The 20,785-nt window shown below is 45.6% G+C and overlaps 2 long non-coding RNA genes across 4 annotated transcripts; both read right to left on the bottom strand.

Moving 5' to 3' along the window:
- Positions 1–5,270: 5,270 nt before the first annotated feature.
- LOC127308420 (uncharacterized) lies at positions 5,271–8,825 on the bottom strand. 3 transcript variants are annotated; one of them, XR_011746614.1, is made up of 3 exons: positions 8,228–8,814; positions 7,990–8,132; positions 5,271–6,802 (listed from the first exon to the last, which is right to left on the bottom strand). It is a non-coding gene; the product is annotated as an uncharacterized lncRNA (long non-coding RNA). The 3 variants fall into 3 exon arrangements; XR_011746613.1 differs by having other exon boundaries at positions 5,271–5,506; positions 6,717–6,802; positions 7,990–8,681; XR_011746612.1 differs by having other exon boundaries at positions 7,990–8,825.
- A 1,195-nt stretch (positions 8,826–10,020) lies between these two features.
- On the bottom strand, positions 10,021–13,695 carry LOC127308419 (uncharacterized). Its single transcript, XR_007856565.2, has 2 exons — positions 12,740–13,695; positions 10,021–11,552 (listed from the first exon to the last, which is right to left on the bottom strand). It is a non-coding gene; the product is annotated as an uncharacterized lncRNA (long non-coding RNA).
- Positions 13,696–20,785: the final 7,090 nt, after the last annotated feature.

A 20,785-nucleotide genomic window follows, 5' to 3' on the forward strand; every position in this document is an offset into this window, starting at 1 on the left:
AGCATCGATGTTTTATCCCTAGTGGCAACAGCACATCCACAACCTTAGAACTTTCTCACATCGTCCTGCATTTAATGGAGGCATGAACCCACTATCGAGCATAAATACTCCCTCTTGGAGTTAAGAGTAAAAACTTGGCCAGAGCCTCTACTAATAACGGAGAGCATGCAAGATCATAAACAACACATAGGTAATAGATTGATAATCAACATAGCATAGTATTCTCTATCCATCGGATCCCAACAAACACAACATATAGCATTACAGATAGATGATCTTGATCATGGTAGGCAGCTCACAAGACCCGACAATGAAGCACAATTAGGAGAAGACGACCATCTAGCTACTGCTATGGACCCATAGTCCAGGGGTGAACTACTCACTTGTGACGCCCCGGAACCGGTACCATGAGGATTCCAGCGAACCCGCCAAAATCCGCACGATATCGATCCAGAGACGCCCTCCGACACGACGTGCGCGACAAATCACACACGTGATGCCAGAGGAATTAACACGAGCGGTAACATTACAACAGGATTACAATAGAGCCCACAAGATACATATATTACAACAACGACTCCAACGAGTCAAGATACAAATATACAATACAAAGATCCAAATCATACAGAAGATCGAATATGTCCGAGTACGGACAAGATACAAATTGGACTAAGAGTCCTGAAGATAACCAGTGGCGTCCATGACCCTGCCCAGGCCAAGCCAGAAGGGTAACCTTGCTAACGTCGTCATCTCGTACCTGTCGAAGTCGGGCCATCGGTTGCCGACAGAAGGGGGAGGAGACAAAAAGAAAGGAAGGCGAGGGTAAGTACCATTGGCACGTACTTGCGAGACAAGACCAGCTATGCTCGCTGGTGGGCGGTATAAACTTCACCCGGCTATATGTGGAGTTTAGCGGCAGCAAAGTTACTATCCAATAGAGACTCGCTACAACATCCGTCTACTCAGAGAAGATAAGAGAGCGCACAAGGTAACAGTTCTATACTCTGCAAACATAACACAGCCGATGCGATCCCCCTTCGCCAAGATGTATTGCAAAGGCACACACACTTTTGAAAGGGTTTTATTAGCAATTTATTAACAACATGAAATAAGGTGTAAGTTGTTCTATGATCAAGATATACAATTCCAAGTCGTCCATAAACGCGGACGCGGCTTATCGATAAGATGTACACCCTGCAGGGGTTGCCCAAATGTAACCATACGCATGCTCGGACCCACTTACTACAGGTGGAGTCTCACATCAAGACCGTTCCCAATGCAAGAGAAAGTTTAATGGGAGCCACCCAACTAAGCTACCCGTGACGAAGTTCGGCCGTACTCCGATACGGACCCAGAGGTTTGCGACATAGTCCAGGCGGGCACTTACGACCAGGCACAAGATAAGTCTATCCGCGTTATGAGTACAGTACAGTAATAAACACCCGAAGGCAACAGGAAGTAAATCGTGCATCGTGCATATGGGCAAATAAAACCAAGGTTGTGGCTCCCAATAAACAGACTCGAGGAAAGGTAGTGGGTGATGGGGGTCCCATTCCCCCACGTACGGGTAGAGCGCTCAATCTCGGAACAGATAACAAGAACTCGGGTCCTAGGGGACATTAGCAAGTCAAAGTTCCGATGCTTTCGCAAAGGGGCTCACAGATGCCTCTGCTTACAATTTTAGTTGTTAACAATTAAGTAAAGCATGTGTATCTCCAACAACTGATAAAGCATGTGAAAACCTCCCAACAAGATATCCCGAACATCTCGAGATATCAACAAGACCCTAAACTCGCCTACGACTCGCAAAGCTGGCAAACAACAAACAATAGGTAGGGCGAGGAGGTGTATCTCGGACATATAGGTAACAGGTGGATAGGACACGTGACACAACAGAATCGCAACATAAGGATAGCAATAGATCAAAAGAGCATGTAAAAGTAAAATAGGTGAAGGGGTGGGCTACTTTGTGGAAAGCTGCAGAAGAACTTGTCGGAGAACTCGTCGTATCTCACATCAACACTTCGCGATCCTATCCGGGAAGAAGCAAATGCTGGACAATCAACGGATGCAAGTCTTACTACAACGGATAAAGAAGATCCAGCATGATCAAGATGATATGCATGACGTGGCAAACATGATGCGATGCACTTATCCAAATTAATCGGAGTCGGAACCCCGGACAAGCAAATTAAGGTTAGAGTTGCATTTCTACCGACAAAGTTAAGTGTTCATTAGCATGGCAACACATGGCATGGGTGAGCTACAACAATATTAAACGGAGCGGGGAATTCTTATCCGGTAATTCCAAAATACTCCGCGTTTATATTTATTAGGTGCGATGCAACTACAACGGTACATCATGATGCGAGATGCAAGCTAAGTATATAGATGACATATTTAGATTTCTCATATTTTTCTGATCAATTTATATATTTAACTTCAGCAAGTACAAACAGATTTATATAAAACAAAATAAAAGAAAGAAGAGGGCAGGCAGATGTGATACGGCAGGGTTCAGATAATTTTGAGATGTATCTGGGAGTGTTGTGACTTGTCTGACGAAACTGAAGTGAAAAGCATAGACATGCCGACGGAGAGACAACACACATGGAATGGGTAGCTAGCAGCTAAGCATGCAGACAAGTAGCTGGATCAATTGATCGTTGATGCCTAGCTAGCTGAACCAAGCAAGCTAGCAGGATTTGTTGCCTGGACCATCTGGCTCGATTAAGGTAAGACCACTGGGCTACCGACCAGGTTTTCAAAAGAATGAACAGATACAGAGCGGAAGTGCTAGTCGCTACAGTTAACTGACGAGTAAACGAAAATGTTAACTGAACTTTGGACTGCATGTAATTGAATCGGACAGCTAGCCAGAGAGAAAAAACATGAGATGATCTATGCACGAGGATAACGGGAACTGTTAGACCAAAGATAACTGAACTTGCACATGTGTTATCTGAAACTGGAAGGAGAACAGCAGAGTTTAAAAAGATTGGTCGTGTGTTTTCCCTTGGGATTTGATCCTGGGCAGTAGATCAAGACGCAACCAAGCTAGAAGCTTGTGGCCAGATACAGATGCACGTTCAGCTGACGTATCTCCAGACGCACGACCTGGGTCGTGAACGACGCAGCGGACAGAGCCGGCGCCGGTAACGACGGTGCACGGACATCGCCAGAGAAGTAGACTACGCTGATGGAAAGACCAGAGAATGGGTGGGAAAGAGGGGCGCTCACCCAGGAAGTCGGTGGCGAGGCAGGTGAGCTCGACAAGGACGGAGATGAAGCAGAGACGACGAGGTACTCGCCAGAGAGCACCGCAGCGGCAAGTGGACGACGGCTCCAGGCGACGGCGGTGAAAACGAACGTCGGCAGCGTATCTCGAACAGAAAGACGACACTTCCGTCAGAAATAGACGACGCCGAACAAAGAGCAAACATGACAGGGAAGAGATGGAAAAGGTGCGCCATCTCACCAGGAAGATGATGAACACCTCGACGGGGGTGGGCGACGTCGGAGGCGGCCGGAAACACGTGATTTCTGCCGGCGGCGGAGATGGAGAAGCGATCCTTGTCGTCGATTTCGAACTCGATTTGTTGCGCGCGTGTGTCGAGGAGCCTCAGCGTGACGAGGAGAAGCTCGTGGTGGCCATGGTTCGGCGAAAGATGGTCGGAGACGATGGGGCGACGGTGATGCAGCGGCGGAGGTGTTCGTTGTTTTCTCTGAAACTTTCGTCTCGCTCGTTTGCGTGGTCGAGGGGGAAAGAAGGGGCGGCGGCACGAGGATGGAGAGGATGCGGGTTAGGGTTTGCTCTGGCTTCGGTGGGGAAATAAAGAGGGGAGGGAGCTGTGGGTGCGATGGCTGGAGGTGGCGTCGGCCATGTGAGGAGGATCACGTTTTCCTGTGTGACTGTACAGAGATGAGGAGAGAGACGAGCATCTCATTGCTCGGTGAGGAAAAGGCTTTGGTGATGGGCTTTACGTGAGATGACCCAGACAGAGATACAGCCTTGCTTTGAATTTCTGGGAATATCCCAAAGAAAGTAGGAAGAAGGAAAAAGGGATAGGTAGAAGAAATAAAACAAGATAGGAACTCGAAAGGAAATTTACAAACATTTTCAAAAACTTATTATTAGTTAAAACTAGTTGTTCAAAAATAAATCAAATATCGTTGCTTCGGCTTTTATTAAAACAAGAAAAGAGTGGGGGTGGTTTTATTATAAAAACCATATGAGAGGGAAACAAAATAATTTTTATTTAAAATAATTTTTATTTGATAAAATCTTGTGAATGAGCTGATGCATGATGACATGATGATGCACAAAAGGAAAATAACAAACAAATCTAATAGGGGTGCTACCCGGGGCCGCTACAATCGACACCACTAACAAGGAACCTCGCCCCGAGGTTCCACGCCATGGTACGGGGGAGAGAGGTGAACTATCGGATCTTCAGGCGATGTGTCGATCTCCTCGACACCACTAACAAGAAGTCTTGCTCCTGCTTGATCGGCGACACCACCAACAAGAAGTCGTTCTTCCGTCGATGATGATGACTCCGGAGAAACAAAGGAAGGAACAATAGGCACATGGACCCACCAATTCATCGTAACAAGAGCGAATAATAAGAGTAGTCGGTATGGTCATGACTCCATCCCGCACTCGAAGTATTACTCTGCACATGAATAGGAGAATCGTGTAACCAACTCCCAAAATTCAGATTGGCGATCTCGACAAGCATCGTTAGCGGAGATTCGACGGGGTCAAAGCATAGAGATTTGAAGAAGGATCACAAACACATAGTTGATGTCAACGGAGCAGACAGAGGTGGCCGCCGGTGATGTTCTTCTGTCGGAAAGTCTTCAGAGAGCGGTCCTATTAGGTTAAGGGAAAAGATCGTACAACCCACGTCGGAACCTAAGACTCCGAGAAATTAGATAAGAGAGAAGACTCAAAACTCGCAAAGGTAAGAGGAGAAAGAATTGGGGTAAGGAGAAAAATCAGAGCTAATCAGATCTATCCAACGAATTTTAGAAAATAGTTTTGACACTAGACACAACAACGTTCATTGGCAAGGTTATCCTAGAGGCTGAACTAGTGGGGTACCGTCAACCTGGGCTCTGATACCAACTTGTGACGCCCCGGAACCGGTACCATGAGGATTCCAGCGAACCCGCCAAAATCCGCACGATATCGATCCAGAGACGCCCTCCGACACGACGTGCGCGACAAATCACACACGTGATGCCAGAGGAATTAACACGAGCGGTAACATTACAACAGGATTACAATAGAGCCCACAAGATACATATATTACAACAACGACTCCAACGAGTCAAGATACAAATATACAATACAAAGATCCAAATCATACAGAAGATCGAATATGTCCGAGTACGGACAAGATACAAATTGGACTAAGAGTCCTGAAGATAACCAGTGGCGTCCATGACCCTGCCCAGGCCAAGCCAGAAGGGTAACCTTGCTAACGTCGTCATCTCGTACCTGTCGAAGTCGGGCCATCGGTTGCCGACAGAAGGGGGAGGAGACAAAAAGAAAGGAAGGCGAGGGTAAGTACCATTGGCACGTACTTGCGAGACAAGACCAGCTATGCTCGCTGGTGGGCGGTATAAACTTCACCCGGCTATATGTGGAGTTTAGCGGCAGCAAAGCTACTATCCAATAGAGACTCGCTACAACATCCGTCTACTCAGAGAAGATAAGAGAGCGCACAAGGTAACAGTTCTATACTCTGCAAACATAACACAGCCGATGCGATCCTCCTTCGCCAAGATGTATTGAAAAGGCACACACACTTTTGAAAGGGTTTTATTAGCAATTTATTAACAACATGAAATAAGGTGTAAGTTGTTCTATGATCAAGCTATACAATTCCAAGTCGTCCATAACCGCGGACGCGGCTTATCGATAAGATGTACACCCTGCAGGGGTTGCCCAAATGTAACCATACGCATGCTCGGACCCACTTACTACAGGTGGAGTCTCACATCAAGACCGTTCCCAATGCAAGAGAAAGTTTAATGGGAGCCACCCAACTAAGCTACCCGTGACGAAGTTCGGCCGTACTCCGATACGGACCCAGAGGTTTGCGACATAGTCCAGGCGGGCACTTACGACCAGGCACAAGATAAGTCTATCCGCGTTATGAGTACAGTACAGTAATAAACACCCGAAGGCAACAGGAAGTAAATCGTGCATCGTGCATATGGGCAAATAAAATCAAGGTTGTGGCTCCCAATAAACAGACTCGAGGAAAGGTAGTGGGTGATGGGGGTCCCATTCCCCCACGTACGGGTAGAGCGCTCAATCTCGGAACAGATAACAAGAACTCGGGTCCTAGGGGACATTAGCAAGTCAAAGTTCCGATGCTTTCGCAAAGGGGCTCACAGATGCCTCTGCTTACAATTTTAGTTGTTAACAATTAAGTAAAGCATGTGTATCTCCAACAACTGATAAAGCATGTGAAAACCTCCCAACAAGATATCCCGAACATCTCGAGATATCAACAAGACCCTAAACTCGCCTACGACTCGCAAAGCTGGCAAACAACAAACAATAGGTAGGGCGAGGAGGTGTATCTCGGACATATAGGTAACAGGTGGATAGGACACGTGACACAACAAAATCGCAACATAAGGATAGCAATAGATCAAAAGAGCATGTAAAAGTAAAATAGGTGAAGGGGTGGGCTCGCCTGTGGAAAGCTGCAGAAGAACTTGTCGGAGAACTCGTCGTATCTCACATCAACACTTCGCGATCCTATCCGGGAAGAAGCAAATGCTGGACAATCAACGGATGCAAGTCTTACTACAACGGATAAAGAAGATCCAGCATGATCAAGATGATATGCATGACGTGGCAAACATGATGCGATGCACTTATCCAAATTAATCGGAGTCGGAACCCCGGACAAGCAAATTAAGGTTGGAGTTGCATTTCTACCGACAAAGTTAAGTGTTCATTAGCATGGCAACACATGGCATGGGTGAGCTACAACAATATTAAACGGAGCGGGGAATTCTTATCCGGTAATTCCAAAATACTCCGCGTTTATATTTATTAGGTGCGATGCAACTACAACGGTACATCATGATGCGAGATGCAAGCTAAGTATATAGATGACATATTTAGATTTCTCATATTTTTCTGATCAATTTATATATTTAACTTCAGCAAGTACAAACAGATTTATATAAAACAAAATAAAAGAAAGAAGAGGGCAGGCAGATGTGATACGGCAGGGTTCAGATAATTTTGAGATGTATCTGGGAGTGTTGTGACTTGTCTGACGAAACTGAAGTGAAAAGCATAGACATGCCGACGGAGAGACAACACACATGGAATGGGTAGCTAGCAGCTAAGCATGCAGACAAGTAGCTGGATCAATTGATCGTTGATGCCTAGCTAGCTGAACCAAGCAAGCTAGCAGGATTTGTTGCCTGGACCATCTGGCTCGATTAAGGTAAGACCACTGGGCTACCGACCAGGTTTTCAAAAGAATGAACAGATACAAAGCGGAAGTGCTAGTCGCTACAGTTAACTGACGAGTAAACGAAAATGTTAACTGAACTTTGGACTGCATGTAATTGAATTGGACAGCTAGCCAGAGAGAAAAAACATGAGATGATCTATGCACGAGGATACCAGGAACTGTTAGACCAAAGATAACTGAACTTGCACATGTGTTATCTGAAACTGGAAGGAGAACAGCAGAGTTTAAAAAGATTGGTCGTGTGTTTTCCCTTGGGATTTGATCCTGGGCAGTAGATCAAGACGCAACCAAGCTAGAAGCTTGTGGCCAGATACAGATGCACGTTCAGCTGACGTATCTCCAGACGCACGACCTGGGTCGTGAACGACGCAGCGGACAGAGCCGGCGCCGGTAACGACGGTGCACGGACATCGCCAGAGAAGCAGACTACGCTGATGGAAAGACCAGAGAATGGGTGGGAAAGAGGGGCGCTCACCCAGGAAGTCGGTGGCGAGGCAGGTGAGCTCGACAAGGACGGAGATGAAGCAGAGACGACGAGGTACTCGCCAGAGAGCACCGCAGCGGCAAGTGGACGACGGCTCCAGGCGACGGCGGTGAAAACGAACGTCGGCAGCGTATCTCGAACAGAAAGACGACACTTCCGTCAGAAATAGACGACGCCGAACAAAGAGCAAACATGACAGGGAAGAGGTGGAAAAGGTGCGCCATCTCACCAGGAAGATGATGAACACCTCGACGGGGGTGGGCGACGTCGGAGGCGGCCGGAAACACGTGATTTCTGCCGGCGGCGGAGATGGAGAAGCGATCCTTGTCGTCGATTTCGAACTCGATTTGTTGCGCGCGTGTGTCGAGGAGCCTCAGCGTGACGAGGAGAAGCTCGTGGTGGCCATGGTTCGGCGAAAGATGGTCGGAGACGATGGGGCGACGGTGATGCAGCGGCGGAGGTGTTCGTTGTTTTCTCTGAAACTTTCGTCTCGCTCGTTTGCGTGGTCGAGGGGGAAAGAAGGGGCGGCGGCACGAGGATGGAGAGGATGCGGGTTAGGGTTTGCTCTGGCTTCGGTGGGGAAATAAAGAGGGGAGGGAGATGTGGGTGCGATGGCTGGAGGTGGCGTCGGCCATATGAGGAGGATCACGTTTTCCTGTGTGACTGTACAGAGATGAGGAGAGAGACGAGCATCTCATTGCTCGGTGAGGAAAAGGCTTTGGTGATGGGCTTTACGTGAGATGACCCAGACAGAGATACAGCCCTTGCTTTGAATTTCTGGGAATATCCCAAAGAAAGTAGGAAGCAGGAAAAAGGGATAGGTAGAAGAAATAAAACAAGATAGGAACTCGAAAGGAAATTTACAAACATTTTCAAAAACTTATTATTAGTTAAAACTAGTTGTTCAAAAATAAATCAAATATCGTTGCTTCGGCTTTTATTAAAACAAGAAAAGAGTGGGGGTGGTTTTATTATAAAAACCATATGAGAGGGAAACAAAATAATTTTTATTTAAAATAATTTTTATTTGATAAAATCTTGTGAATGAGCTGATGCATGATGACATGATGATGCACAAAAGGAAAATAACAAACAAATCTAATAGGGGTGCTACCCGGGGCCGCTACAATCGACACCACTAACAAGGAACCTCGCCCCGAGGTTCCACGCCATGGTACGGGGGAGAGAGGTGAACTATCGGATCTTCAGGCGACGTGTCGATCTCCTCGACACCACTAACAAGAAGTCTTGCTCCTGCTTGATCGGCGACACCACCAACAAGAAGTCGTTCTTCCGTCGATGATGATGACTCCGGAGAAACAAAGGAAGGAACAATAGGCACATGGACCCACCAATTCATCGTAACAAGAGCGAATAATAAGAGTAGTCGGTATGGTCATGACTCCATCCCGCACTCGAAGTATTACTCTGCACATGAATAGGAGAATCGTGTAACCAACTCCCAAAATTCAGATTGGCGATCTCGACAAGCATCGTTAGCGGAGATTCGACGGGGTCAAAGCATAGAGATTTGAAGAAGGATCACAAACACATAGTTGATGTCAACGGAGCAGACAGAGGTGGCCGCCGGTGATGTTCTTCTGTCGGAAAGTCTTCAGAGAGCGGTCCTATTAGGTTAAGGGAAAAGATCGTACAACCCACGTCGGAACCTAAGACTCCGAGAAATTAGATAAGAGAGAAGACTCAAAACTCGTAAAGGTAAGAGGAGAAAGAATTGGGGTAAGGAGAAAAATCAGAGCTAATCAGATCTATCCAACGAATTTTAGAAAATAGTTTTGACACTAGACACAACAACGTTCATTGGCAAGGTTATCCTAGAGGCTGGACTAGTGGGGTACCGTCAACCTGGGCTCTGATACCAACTTGTGACGCCCCGGAACCGGTACCATGAGGATTCCAGCGAACCCGCCAAAATCCGCACGATATCGATCCAGAGACGCCCTCCGACACGACGTGGGCGACAAATCACACACGTGATGCCAGAGGAATTAACACGAGCGGTAACATTACAACAGGATTACAATAGAGCCCACAAGATACATATATTACAACAACGACTCCAACGAGTCAAGATACAAATATACAATACAAAGATCCAAATCATACAGAAGATCGAATATGTCCGAGTACGGACAAGATACAAATTGGACTAAGAGTCCTGAAGATAACCAGTGGCGTCCATGACCCTGCCCAGGCCAAGCCAGAAGGGTAACCTTGCTAACGTCGTCATCTCGTACCTGTCGAAGTCGGGCCATCGGTTGCCGACAGAAGGGGGAGGAGACAAAAAGAAAGGAAGGCGAGGGTAAGTACCATTGGCACGTACTTGCGAGACAAGACCAGCTATGCTCGCTGGTGGGCGGTATAAACTTCACCCGGCTATATGTGGAGTTTAGCGGCAGCAAAGCTACTATCCAATAGAGACTCGCTACAACATCCGTCTACTCAGAGAAGATAAGAGAGCGCACAAGGTAACAGTTCTATACTCTGCAAACATAACACAGCCGATGCGATCCCCCTTCGCCAAGATGTATTGCAAAGGCACACACACTTTTGAAAGGGTTTTATTAGCAATTTATTAACAACATGAAATAAGGTGTAAGTTGTTCTATGATCAAGCTATACAATTCCAAGTCGTCCATAACCGCGGACGCGGCTTATCGATAAGATGTACACCCTGCAGGGGTTGCCCAAATGTAACCATACGCATGCTCGGACCCACTTACTACAGGTGGAGTCTCACATCAAGACCGTTCCCAATGCAAGAGAAAGTTTAATGGGAGCCACCCAACTAAGCTACCCGTGACGAAGTTTGGCCATACTCCGATACGGACCCAGAGGTTTGCGACATAGTCCAGGCGGGCACTTATGACCAGGCACAAGATAAGTCTATCCGCGTTATGAGTACAGTACAGTAATAAACACCCGAAGGCAACAGGAAGTAAATCGTGCATCGTGCATATGGGCAAATAAAACCAAGGTTGTGGCTCCCAATAAACAGACTCGAGGAAAGGTAGTGGGTGATGGGGGTCCCATTCCCCCACGTACGGGTAGAGCGCTCAATCTCGGAACAGATAACAAGAACTCGGGTCCTAGGGGACATTAGCAAGTCAAAGTTCCGATGCTTTCACAAAGGGGCTCACAGATGCCTCTGCTTACAATTTTAGTTGTTAACAATTAAGTAAAGCATGTGTATCTCCAACAACTGATAAAGCATGTGAAAACCTCCCAACAAGATATCCCGAACATCTCGAGATATCAACAAGACCCTAAACTCGCCTACGACTCGCAAAGCTGGCAAACAACAAACAATAGGTAGGGCGAGGAGGTGTATCTCGGACATATAGGTAACAGGTGGATAGGACACGTGACACAACAGAATCGCAACATAAGGATAGCAATAGATCAAAAGAGCATGTAAAAGTAAAATAGGTGAAGGGGTGGGCTCGCCTGTGGAAAGCTGCAGAAGAACTTGTCGGAGAACTCGTCGTATCTCACATCAACACTTCGCGATCCTATCCGGGAAGAAGCAAATGCTGGACAATCAACGGATGCAAGTCTTACTACAACGGATAAAGAAGATCCAGCATGATCAAGATGATATGCATGACGTGGCAAACATGATGCGATGCACTTATCCAAATTAATCGGAGTCGGAACCCCGGACAAGCAAATTAAGGTTGGAGTTGCATTTCTACCGACAAAGTTAAGTGTTCATTAGCATGGCAACACATGGCATGGGTGAGCTACAACAATATTAAACGGAGCGGGGAATTCTTATCCGGTAATTCCAAAATACTCCGTGTTTATATTTATTAGGTGCGATGCAACTACAACGGTACATCATGATGCGAGATGCAAGCTAAGTATATAGATGACATATTTAGATTTCTCATATTTTTCTGATCAATTTATATATTTAACTTCAGCAAGTACAAACAGATTTATATAAAACAAAATAAAAGAAAGAAGAGGGCAGGCAGATGTGATACGGCAGGGTTCAGATAATTTTGAGATGTATCTGGGAGTGTTGTGACTTGTCTGACGAAACTGAAGTGAAAAGCATAGACATGCCGACGGAGAGACAACACACATGGAATGGGTAGCTAGCAGCTAAGCATGCAGACAAGTAGCTGGATCAATTGATCGTTGATGCCTAGCTAGCTGAACCAAGCAAGCTAGCAGGATTTGTTGCCTGGACCATCTGGCTCGATTAAGGTAAGACCACTGGGCTACCGACCAGGTTTTCAAAAGAATGAACAGATACAGAGCGGAAGTGCTAGTCGCTACAGTTAACTGACGAGTAAACGAAAATGTTAACTGAACTTTGGACTGCATGTAATTGAATCGGACAGCTAGCCAGAGAGAAAAAACATGAGATGATCTATGCACGAGGATACCAGGAACTGTTAGACCAAAGATAACTGAACTTGCACATGTGTTATCTGAAACTGGAAGGAGAACAGCAGAGTTTAAAAAGATTGGTCGTGTGTTTTCCCTTGGGATTTGATCCTGGGCAGTAGATCAAGACGCAACCAAGCTAGAAGCTTGTGGCCAGATACAGATGCACGTTCAGCTGACGTATCTCCAGACGCACGACCTGGGTCGTGAACGACGCAGCGGACAGAGCCGGCGCCGGTAACGACGGTGCACGGACATCGCCAGAGAAGCAGACTACGCTGATGGAAAGACCAGAGAATGGGTGGGAAAGAGGGGCGCTCACCCAGGAAGTCGGTGGCGAGGCAGGTGAGCTCGACAAGGACGGAGATGAAGCAGAGACGACGAGGTACTCGCCAGAGAGCACCGCAGCGGCAAGTGGACGACGGCTCCAGGCGACGGCGGTGAAAACGAACGTCGGCAGCGTATCTCGAACAGAAAGACGACACTTCCGTCAGAAATAGACGACGCCGAACAAAGAGCAAACATGACAGGGAAGAGGTGGAAAAGGTGCGCCATCTCACCAGGAAGATGATGAACACCTCGACGGGGGTGGGCGACGTCGGAGGCGGCCGGAAACACGTGATTTCTGCCGGCGGCGGAGATGGAGAAGCGATCCTTGTCGTCGATTTCGAACTCGATTTGTTGCGCGCGTGTGTCGAGGAGCCTTAGCGTGACGAGGAGAAGCTCGTGGTGGCCATGGTTCGGCGAAAGATGGTCGGAGACGATGGGGCGACGGTGATGCAGCGGCGGAGGTGTTCGTTGTTTTCTCTGAAACTTTCGTCTCGCTCGTTTGCGTGGTCGAGGGGGAAAGAAGGGGTGGCGGCACGAGGATGGAGAGGATGCGGGTTAGGGTTTGCTCTGGCTTCGGTGGGGAAATAAAGAGGGGAGGGAGCTGTGGGTGCGATGGCTGGAGGTGGCGTCGGCCATGTGAGGAGGATCACGTTTTCCTGTGTGACTGTACAGAGATGAGGAGAGAGACGAGCATCTCATTGCTCGGTGAGGAAAAGGCTTTGGTGATGGGCTTTACGTGAGATGACCCAGACAGAGATACAGCCCTTGCTTTGAATTTCTGGGAATATCCCAAAGAAAGTAGGAAGAAGGAAAAAGGGATAGGTAGAAGAAATAAAACAAGATAGGAACTCGAAAGGAAATTTACAAACATTTTCAAAAACTTATTATTAGTTAAAACTAGTTGTTCAAAAATAAATCAAATATCGTTGCTTCGGCTTTTATTAAAACAAGAAAAGAGTGGGGGTAGTTTTATTATAAAAACCATATGAGAGGGAAACAAAATAATTTTTATTTAAAATAATTTTTATTTGATAAAATCTTGTGAATGAGCTGATGCATGATGACATGATGATGCACAAAAGGAAAATAACAAACAAATCTAATAGGGGTGCTACCCGGGGCCGCTACATCACTCATCACTCCGGAGGCGACCATGGCGGTGAAGAGTCCTCCGGGAGATGATTCCCCTCTTCGGCAGGGTGCTGGAGGCGATCTCCTGAATCCCCCGAGATGTGATTGGCGGCGGCGGCGTCTCTGGAAGGTTTTCCGTATCGTGGCTCTCGGTACTGGGGGTTTCGCGACGAAGGCTTTAAGTAGGCGGAGGAGATAGGTCAGGGGGCCAGACGAGGGCCCCACACAACAGGCCGGCGCGGCCAAGGCCCAGGCTGCGCCGTCCTGGTGTCTGGCCACCTCGTGGCCCCACTTTGTATCATCTTCGGTCTTCTGGAAGCTTCATGTGAAAATAGTCCCCTGGGCGTTGATTTTGTCTAATTCCGAGAATATTTCCTTACTAGGATTTCTGAAACCAAAAACAGCAGAAAACAGCAACTGGCTCTTCGGCATCTCGTTAATAGGTTAGTGCCGGAAAATGCAGAAATATGACATCACCATCGAGCTGGACATCATCTCCATCACCATCACCATCATCATCACCGCCGTCTCCACCGCTGCACCTCGTCACCGCTGTAATAATTTGGGTTGGATCTTGATTGTTTGGTAGGGGAAACTCTGCCGGTATTGATTTCTACTTGTTATTGATGCTATTGAGTGAAACCATTGAACCAAGGTTTATGTTCAGATTGTTATTCATCATCATATCACCTCTGATCATGTTCCATATGATGTCTCGTGAGTAGTTCGTTTAGTTCTTGAGGACATGGGTGAAGTCTAAATGTTAGTAGTGAATTATGGTTGAGTAATATTCAATGTTATGATATTTAAGTTGTGGTGTTATTCTTCTAGTGGTGTCATGTGAACGTCGACTACATGATACTTCACCTTTATGGGCCTAGGGGAATACATCTTGTACTCGTTTGCCAATTGCGGGGTTGCCGGAGTGACAGAAACCTGAACCCCCGTTGGTATATCGATGCAGGAGGGATAGCAGGATCTCAGAGTTTAAGGTTGTGGTTAGATTTATCTTAATTACTTTCTTGTAGTTGCGGATGCTTGCAAGGGGTATAATCACAAATATGTATTAGTCCTAGGAAGGGCGGTGCATTAGCATAGGTTCACCCACACAACACTTATCAAAACAATGAAGATTAATCAGCTGTATGAAGCGAAAGCACTAGACTAAATTCCCGTGTGTCCTCAAGAACGTTTGGTCATTATAAGTAAACAAACCGGCTTGTCCTTTGTGCTAAAAAGGATTGGGCCACTCGCTGCAATTATTTCTCTCGCACTTTACTTACTCGTACTTTATTCATCTGCTACATCAAAACCCCCTGAATACTTGTCTGTGAGCATTTACAGTGAATCCTTCATCGAAACTGCTTGTCAACACCTTCTGCTCCTCTTTGGGATCGACATTCTTACTTATCGAAAATACTACGATACACCCCCTATACTTGTGGGTCATCAATACTATTTTCTGGCGCCGTTGCCGGGGAGTGAAGCGCTGATACGCGTACAGCACGCGTCCGTTGGGAACCCCAAGAGGAAGGTGTGATGCGTACAGCGGCAAGTTTTCCCTCAGTAAGAAACCAAGGTTTATCGAACCAGTAGGAGCCAAGAAGCACGTTGAAGGTTGATGGCGGCGAGATGTAGTGCGGCGCAACACCAGGGATTCCGGCGCCAACGTGGAACCTGCACAACACAACCAAAGTACTTTGCCCCAACGAAACAGTGAGGTTGTCAATCTCACCGGCTTGCTGTAACAAAGGATTAGATGTATAGTGTGGATGATGATTGTTTGCAGAAAACAGTAGAACAAGTATTACAGTAGATTGTATTCGACTAAAAGAATGGACCGGGGTCCACAGTTCACTAGAGGTGTCTCTCCCATAAGATAAATAGCATGTTGGGTGAACAAATTACAGTTGGGCAATTGACAAATAGAGAGGGCATGACAATGCACATACATGATATGATGAATATTGTGAGATTTAATTGGGCATTACGACAAAGTACATAGACCGCTATCCAGCATGCATCTATGCCTAAAAAGTCCACCTTCAGGTTATCATCCGAAACCCTTCCAGTATTAAGTTGCAAACAACAGACAATTGCATTAAGTATGGTGCGTAATGTAATCAATAACTACATCCTCGGACATAGCATCGATGTTTTATCCCTAGTGGCAACAACACATCCACAACCTTAGAACTTTATGTCACTATCCCAGATTTAATGGAGGCATGAACCCACTATCGAGCATAAATACTCCCTCTTGGAGTTAAGAGTAAAAACTTGGCCAGAGCCTCTACTAATAACGGAGAGCATGCAAGATCATAAACAACACATAGGTAATAGATTGATAATCAACATAGCATAGTATTCTCTATCCATCGGATCCCAACAAACACAACATATAGCATTACAGATAGATGATCTTGATCATGTTAGGCAGCTCACAAGACCCGACAATGAAGCACAATTAGGAGAAGACGACCATCTAGCTACTGCTATGGACCCATAGTCCAGGGGTGAACTACTCACTCATCACTCCGGAGGTGACCATGGCGGTGAAGAGTCCTCCGGGAGATGATTCCCCTCTCCGGCAGGGTGCCAGAGGCGATCTCCTGAATCCCCCGAGATGGGATTGGCGGCGGCGTCTCTGGAAGGTTTTCCGTATCGTGGCTCTCGGTACTGGGGGTTTCGCGACGAAGGCTTTAAGTAGGCGGAGGAGATAGGTCAGGGGGCCACACGAGGGCCCCACACAACAGGCCGGCGCGGCCAAGGCCCAGGCCGCGCCGCCCTGGTGTCTGGCCACCTCGTGGCCCCACTTCGTATCATCTTCGGTCTTCTGGAAGCTTCGTGTGAAAATAGGCCCCTGGGTGTTGATTTCGTCCAATTCCGAGAATATTTCCATACTAGGATTTCTGAAACCAAAAACAGCAGAAAACAACAACTGGCTCTTCGGCATCTCCTTAATAGGTTAGTGCCAGAAAATGCATAAATATGACATAAAGTATGCATAAAACATGTAGATATCATCAATAATGTGGCATGGAACATAAGAAATTATCGATACGTCGGAGACGTATCAAGCGCTATTGGTAAGTGGAATTGGTAAGGGAAACTTTTACTGTTTGTGCTGATTTTATTTCTGCCTGCTGCTATAATTCATTATGGAGAGATCTTCTCTTGAATTTTTATTTGGAAAATCTACTACTACTGCAAAGGTAGTGGATGAGGCGCCAGGTGAGGAAGATGTTCCATACAAAATACCTATGAAAATTATTGAACGTGTTGTGGATAACCGTTATGCAGGGGATGGAACTGTCCATCCTGGAGATCATTTACTATTCTTACATGAATTATGCGGTTTATTCAAGTGTGTAGGTATTGCTATGGATGAAGTGAGGAAGAAGCTATTCTCTATATCGATGTCTGGTAAAGCGGCGCATTGGTATAAATTACTGAATAATGGGGATTCTCTTGAATGGAATGATATTGTGCCCCGATTTTATTCTAAATTCTATCCTCCAAGTGAAATTCACAAAGACCGGAACCGCATATATAATTTATGTCCTCATGATGGAGAGAGTATTGCCCAAGCGTGGGGGAGATTGAAGTCTTTAATGCTCTAATGCCCCATTCATGAGCTTCCTGGTAATATTATCATTGATAATTTCTATGCAAGACTTTCTTTTCAAGACAAGACCTTGCTGGATACTTCTTGTTCTGGATCATTTACACGCAACAAAGAAGAGTTTAAAAGGGACCTTCTTAATCGGATCCAGGAGAATACCGAAGGATGGGAGAACGACAAAGATAGAGAGTCAGGTATAAATTATGATTATAAATGCATTGAAGCTTTTATGGATACTGATAAATTTCGTAATATTAGTGCTACTTATGGTCTTGATTCTCAAGTCTTTGCAAATCTTTATAAAGCTTTTGCCTCTCATTATGAATTGCCTAAGAAGAATTTCGATAAGTATCATGAACCGTATAAAGATAAAATTGATTCATCTATAAATAAATGTGTTGTAATTGAAACTATTGATCATATTATTCCTGAAGCTTATATTGAAAAAACTCCCTTCCCTGCTAAAATGAAGGAGTACTCTGTTATAAATAGTGCGGTTAATAAAAGTGAAAAGAAACCTATAGAACCTGAAGAGAAAATAAAAGTTGAACCTGCTATTGCAGTAGTTAAAGATCTTGTGACTGAAAATGTGGAAGAGGGTCATATTATTTTATGTGAAGATGCTTCTAATATTGTTTCACATCCTAATAAGTCTAGAAAAACTAGCGTTCCTATGCTATCTGTTAGAATTGGTGATCATTGCTATTATGGTTTATGCGATATTGGTGCAAGTATTAGTGCTATTCCTTATGAGCTTTACACGGAGATCATGCACGAAATTGGTTCTTGTGAACTTGAAGATATTGATGTGGTTATTCGGCTAGCTAATAGAGAAACTATCTCTCTGATACGTCTCTGATGTATCGATAATTTCTTATGTTCCATGTCACATTATTGATGATATCTACATGTTTTATGCATACTTTATGATGATTTTATACGTTTTCCGGAACTAACCTATTGACGAGATGCCGAAGTGCCAGTTCCTGTTTTCTGCTGTTTTTGGTTTCAGAAATCCTAGTAAGAAAATATTCTCGGAATTGGACGAAATCAACTCCCAGCATCTTAGAATCACACGAAGCTTCCAGAACACCCGAGAGCCGCCAGAGGAGGGCCCTGTGGGCCCCAGACGACAGGGTGGCGCAGCCCAGGCCTTGGCCGCGCCCCCCTAGTGTGTCACCGCCTCGTCGCCCCTCCGACTCCGCCTCTTCGCCTATTTGAAGCCTCCTGACCTAATTCCTCGACACCGTTCAACGAAACCAGAGAAAACCATCCAGAGCCGCCGCCATCGCGAAACTCCAATTCGGGGGACAGAAGTCTCTGTTCCGGCACCCTGCCGGGACGGGGAATTGCCCCCGGAGTCATCTCCACCGCCGTCTCCACCGCCATCTTCACCGCCATCGCTGTCTCCATGATGAGGAGGGAGTAATTCACCCCCGGGGCTGAGGGCTCCGCTGTAGCTATGTGGTTCATCTCTCTCTTTATGTGATCTATTTGAATATCATCTATGTGCTACTCTAGTGATGTTATTAAAGTAGTCTATTCCTCCTGCACGGTGTAATGGTGACAGTGTGTGCATCGTGTAGTACTTGGCGTAGGTTATGATTGTAATCTCTTGTAGATTATGAAGTTAACTATTGCTATGATAGTATTGATGTGATCTATGCCTCCTTCATAGTGTGATGGTGACAGTGTGCATGCTATGTTAGTTCTCGGTGTAATTGTGTTGATCTATCTTGCACTCTAAGGTTATTTAAATATGAATATCGAATATTGTGGAGCTTGTTAACTCCGGCATTGAGGGTTCGCGTAATCCTACACAATTAGTGGTGTTCATCATCCAACAAGAGGGTGTAGAGTAGTCCTATTATGTGATCATTGTTGAGAGTGTCCACTAGTGAAAGCAGGATCCCTAGGCCTTGCTTCCAATCATCGAATTTCCGTTTGTTTACTGTTTTGTTGCATGTTTACTCGCTGCCATATTTTATTCAGATTGCTATTACCACTCATACTCATCCATATTACTTGCATCTCACTATCTCTTCGCCGAACTAGTGCACCTATACATCTGACAAGTGTATTAGGTGTGTTGGGGACACAAGAGACTTCTTGCTTTGTGGTTGCAGGGTTGCTTGAGAGGGGTATCTTTGACCTCTTCCTCCCTGAGTTCGATAAACCTTGGGTGATCCACTTAAGGGAAACTTGCTGCTGTTCTACAAACCTCTGCTCTTGGAGGCCCAACACTGTCTACAAGAATAGAAGCACCCGTAGACATCAAGCACTTTTCTGGCGCCGTTGCCGGGAAGGAAAGGTAAAAGGTACTCACACTCCGGATCTCGGCTACTAAGCTATTTTCCGGCGCCGTTGTAAGTACTCGAAGCTATTTCCTTTAGATCCTGCAATTGCATCTTTTTGTTTCTTGTTTTACACTAGTAAGGCATAATGGAAAACAACTATGAGCTTTTTAATTTATTTCCTAAGCTAAGATATGAATTGTGTGATGCGAAAATTAAAGAACCTATGGAACCTCATTTGCATGCTAGTAGCAATGTTATTGGTATGAACGCAATCACTGCTAATGCTATGGATAAGTCTAAGCTTGGGGAAGCTAGTTTCTGTGATCTTTTTAGCTTCCCATCTTTAGGGGAGAAAATTTGTTATGATAATGATTTATCTCCCATATGCGATAACTCTAATGATGCTTGTGATATTTTAAATCCACCTACTGCAAGTACTGCTTTCAAGATACCCATGAAAATTATTGAACGTGTTATGGATAACCGCTATGAAGGGGATGGAACTGTCCATCCTGGAGATCATTTACTGTTTTTGCATGAATTATGCGGGTTATTCAAGTGTGCAGGTATCTCTATGGATGAAGTGAGGAAGAAGCTATTCTCTGTTTCGCTGTCTGGTAAAGCGGCGCATTGGTATAAATTGTTGAAGAATAGTCATTCTCTTGGTTGGGAGGAAATTGTATCACTCTTTTATTCTAAATTTTATCCTCCTCATGAAGTGCATACTGATAGGAATTATATTTATAACTTTTATCCTCGTGATGGAGAGAGTATTTCTCAAGCGTGGGGTAGATTGAAGTCACTAATGCTCAAATGTCCCATTCATGAGCTCCCCCGTAATGTTATTGTTAACAATTTTTATGCGAGGCTTTCAGGACAACACAAGGACTATCTGGATGCCTGTTCGGAGGGATCTTTCACAAGCAAGGAGGTTGAAGCTAGGTGGGATCTTCTTGATCGGATTGAGGAGAACGATGAAGGATGG

The sequence above is a fragment of the Lolium perenne genome, chromosome 6 (genome assembly GCF_019359855.2).
Source record: "Lolium perenne isolate Kyuss_39 chromosome 6, Kyuss_2.0, whole genome shotgun sequence".
Classification (NCBI taxonomy): domain Eukaryota; kingdom Viridiplantae; phylum Streptophyta; class Magnoliopsida; order Poales; family Poaceae; genus Lolium; species Lolium perenne.